At 35.4% G+C, this 4,689-nt stretch overlaps 1 long non-coding RNA gene across 1 annotated transcript; it reads right to left on the reverse strand.

The window, feature by feature from the left end:
- Positions 1 to 3,116: 3,116 nt before the first annotated feature.
- LOC149164472 (uncharacterized) lies at positions 3,117 to 4,208 on the reverse strand. The gene is made up of 3 exons (XR_016260238.1): positions 4,024 to 4,208; positions 3,834 to 3,930; positions 3,117 to 3,179 (listed from the first exon to the last, which is right to left on the reverse strand). It is a non-coding gene; the product is annotated as an uncharacterized LOC149164472 (long non-coding RNA).
- Positions 4,209 to 4,689: the final 481 nt, after the last annotated feature.

A 4,689-nucleotide genomic window follows, 5' to 3' on the forward strand; every position in this document is an offset into this window, starting at 1 on the left:
TTTTTTTCTCAAAATAATTTCACATAACTTGCCTACAAATGGATTGAGCATAATGCTCTCATAGTTAGAGGGATTGCATTTATCCTCAATTTTAAACACATTCACAATAAGAATTTGAGTCCAAGGTTTATGGAAGGACTTCTTCACTACTAAAAAAATTAAGAGTTTTTGGATGTGAGGGATGAGGATATTCGTTTAAATTTTTAAGATTTCTACATGATATTCTTTGATGTCCTTAGATTTCCGATTCATAAATTGCTTACTCCAAACTGGATGTCTATCTATTAGAGAACATTCTTTCTCTATATAAATTTTATGAATGTCCACAATATTAGAGAATTCATAGATATTTTAAAAGTAGGAATTATTGTCCTTCAAAGAAATCATATCATTTTTTATATTTAACAAGTCAAACCTAACTCCAAATTTTCATAGGATTACTCTTATACAAGTGAAAAACCTTTTCTTGAATTTTCATACGATTACTCTTATACAAGTGAAAAGCCTTTTCTTGTTTTCTATTTATACCATGCTTTGTTTTCGCTTTCGTGAATAATTTGGATTTACTTATATTTTTCAAATTTTAAGGGTTCAATGAAAATAATTTAGGGTTATTTTAGAGATTTTACATTCTTTTTTCATACTAAGAGTTAGCTATTCTATCTTATTTTTTTACAATACCTTAAAAAAGAACTTGTTAATTGATGTAGAGAAGGTTATTACGAAATTATGATAAATATGGTCAAAACTACTCTTATTAGTCCCTGCCTTCGGCTATAGTAGGGACTATAGTGATCGATTCAACGTTGCCCAACATTAATTTAGGTTGAACCACCCTTGTATTCCATGTTTTAACCAAGGTTTTAATAAAAATATTTTATGAAACAAAATTTTATCCAAACTTTCTGTTTGGACCTCGGGCAAGAATGCATAAATTTCACTGTATTTATTAAAACTTAGGATAATCAGGGGAATTGAGTTTAAAACATTTATATACTTTAACTAATGCTACTTTCAAGATAACATTAATCTGAAACATTTAATGTGACATTTCTTTTATATATAAAGTTATGAAAGTTAATTTTCCGGCATGCACCTATGCCAGTTGGCCTCAACACCTGCCCGGTCCCCTTCCACCTCTATGCCGTGTGGCCTCAACACCTGCGGTCCCCTTCCACCTCCACACTTGGCAGTCGTCTGCAGCCTCAACACCTGCATACTTCGCATGTCTTCACTTCGTGTGGTAGCTTTATGCTACAGTTGACATGCCCATACTAAGATAGGGTTGAGATGCCCATACTAGGAGAGTTGTTGGTAAATAATGCCCAGACCTATTGGTAAACCAGACAGAGACAATCTGCAGAAATTGTTATTGTTCAACAATAACAGCTGCGGAGAGAACCTGCTCAATTGTTAATTGTTAGTGTTCAACAATAGCAGCTACAGAGAGAACCTGCTCAATTGCTAATTGTTAGTATTCAACAATAACAACTGCAGAGAGAACCTGCGTGATTGTTAATGTTCAACAATACCAGATGCAGAGAACCTGCACACTTGTTAAGTATCCTATCCACAATTTGTTTATTTTCAATAGTAATACACACTTGTTAAGTATCGTATCCACAATTGGTTTATTTTCAACCGTAATAGTTGTAGAGACACTCTGCATAATTGTTAAATATTTATTTTTTTCACATCTGCAATTACCACCTCTATGTAAATCTACATTTTTAGAAATACTAAACATTGTGAAAATTTTTGGAGCACATTGCAAATTTTATTGGAGCTACTGTCGTTTAGGACTTGCTTGCGTAGGACTTGCTTAGGACTTGCTTATGTGACAACAAATAAACAATTATCCTCCCATCTTTAAACGAGGCCTTCACGTTATGAAAATAGTTACAAATTCCCAATTGCTTTGTTTAGAGGATGAAAATATTCAGAGTTATGCATTACTACAGTATCTTCTATCGGTTGAGATTTCATGTTAAAATCATATTAAAATTCAGTAGGACTCATTCGTCTTAAACTATGTACCTCATGCAATCCCACTGCTACTCATGCAATCCCACTATCCCACTGCTAATGGATACTAACGATCTAGTGCAATAGAGTTCTTTCACCTAGCAACTTTCAGTAGTTGTCTTCTACTAGCAACTTTCATATGCTTGACTATTCTTTCTTTTTAATCTACATCAATAAATTGAAATTGCAGTAGCTGGGTGACCCTTATCCCACACCCAGTTTGCTGCGTAGATGAAAACATTGTGCTGAGCGATGTGTCTGGTATGGCTTGCTAATGCTAGAAACCGTGTCTTAGCGAGGGACTCTAAATTAATAGGGAAAAAGTTCATATGCAAATATTATTATCATATTCAATGGACATCATAATATTCGATAGACATGATGTGAAAATAGTAAGACTATGCACAGTGCAAAATCTAAACTGAACAAACAAAAAAATGGAGACAGAAATGTTGAACTTCGAAATATCCAGCCATATTAAGAGAAATGTCTAATATTTTGCGAGTTTCATCTAGGTTTATAAACCTTACAAAGATAATTAACCCTACCGCAGAGCAAATAAACGGACGCAGATTCCTTTGTTTTCGTCCGGTCTCTGTAGATTAGTAGTCATCGACTTCTTTTTATCACTCGCCCTTGAATTAAACAATTTTGTCAAGAGACTACCGGTTGAATCGCCAACGAATTGTTCCAAAAAGGCCATCTCATGCCTGCACAAAAATTTAAAATCTGTAGTGCATAATTAATAAAACAATTTCTGATCATATATCCGTCCGAAGAATTAATCTTTAAGATCTTTATGGAAATTATCTACAATGTTAAATTCCATTACTTTGCTTAGGATCAGAGGTATTTCAAGCTCCGGTTTCAAGTTTGAAGAGCTTCTCAACAACTTAGTTGATTTAACTGTTCTTTGAAAGGACAGAAATTAGAAAATTCTATATGGCCTACTGTCTATAAAGCCTTAAAAAGTTAAACAACGTTTTTGTGGGATTCAAGAAGATTTAAAACAATTTATGAGAAAATATACCTCCCAAGAAACAATCTTCCAGTTCTTAATTGAAATTATCTACAATTTTCAATTCCATTACCTTGCCGAGGACAACCTTCAATTCTGAAGAGCTTCACAATAACTTAGCGGATTTAACCGTAATCTGAAAACACAAAAAATAAAAGATTTTGCATGGTCTCATGGTATATAAAGCTTTAAAAAAAAATTATATGACATTTTTTGTCGGTAATTTCTGGGGATTCAAGAAAATTTAAAGTATTTTTTGTTCTAAAATCTTCTAGAACCAGTCATGGAGTAAAAAACGACAGAATACTCGCTGAAAAAAATAAATTCGAGTGTATGATGCTAACCACCATTGTTTCTATAACTAAAACTAACCACAAATTAAAGCTTAATCTAATAAGATAAGACTTAGTATTAAAACCTTAGGGGAGCAGAGGCAGCGCAACAAAGCTCCTCGCACTCTTGGGATGGGGAAATTATTTCAGTATAAACTTGCTATATCTGGACTTTACTGAACAATCTTTCTGGTTAGGTGAGCCCCTACTAATGACATTAGGTTCATTCATGATTTCATGACTGTAGTGTGTCTCGCTAGGAAAAAGAGTGAAAAAGAGTAAAAGAAACCAGTTCTAAGTGTCAATATTGGTTGATAGAGGTGTTGTTCAGAGCTTGTATCCGTGCTTCCGAAGGAAACCCTAGCAGGCAGTGCGAAACCTTGATTATCCGGTTGTGGCTGGTAGAGCCCATGAATGGAGGCTCGACAGTTGGAAAATTTGGGGTGACCTGAACGGACCTGGGCATGACGTTGATGAGCCGAGAGTTTGGCCGCAGTGATTAGCAGAATGGCCTAATATACATCTCCAAGGAAACTGCCCAGCGAGCAAAGCCCTCTGAAAAGACAGAAAAAAACAGCAGTGTTAAATTTCAGAAAGGGAAAAAGAACAAGGGACGAGAAATTCTTGCAACTAGGTTGGATATTTTACAAAGAAACTCGCCCAAGCTATCAGGGCCATGGATTGTTGTGAGCTGCTAGAGAGACAACTGTCTCTGACGAAAACGCGTTCAGTGAAAGGCCTCATTTTTAAGAAAACGAAGGAAAAAACCCTTTGCTGGTAAAAAAATGAAGACGCTGATCTCCGGGCGTTGCTGTGGTTGGAAGGTTGTGCAAATGGGCAGCCTGGGTGGGAAGGGCGGAGCAGGGTGCGAGGTAAACTGCCGATGTACGCTTTGCACCGTTCGATGGAGATGTGGACAGGTGTGCCGTTGTGATCGCCGGCAAAATAATTTTGTTTTGGGTGCATCCCAGCGGTCTCCAGAAAGTTCAACGACATGTTGAAATACCCAAAACATTTTTCAAATTCTAATTTTTTATTAAATAAGTCATGTTTTCTGTGTTCATTAAAATGCACGGTCACATAATAGGTTGGCATAGGGATTTCTAAAAGAGTAAGCAAGAATTTTTAAAAAGCGTTGAAAAAGGCCTTGCTAAGCTAGTTAACATTATTGAAGGCCTTTATAACATACTTTAATAATCATGCTTACTTTTGGCTAATACTTACTTCTTGTTATTGTGTAGCATGCTTCTGCTTCAAACGTCTGGCTCTAATGTTGTGAAAGTTAATGTCAAATAAACATTAAATATGTTGATT

The sequence above is a fragment of the Pinus tabuliformis genome, chromosome 5_1 (genome assembly GCF_031772625.1).
Source record: "Pinus tabuliformis cultivar Carrire ecotype Pingquan chromosome 5_1, CPIR1, whole genome shotgun sequence".
Lineage (NCBI taxonomy): Eukaryota > Viridiplantae > Streptophyta > Pinopsida > Pinales > Pinaceae > Pinus > Pinus tabuliformis.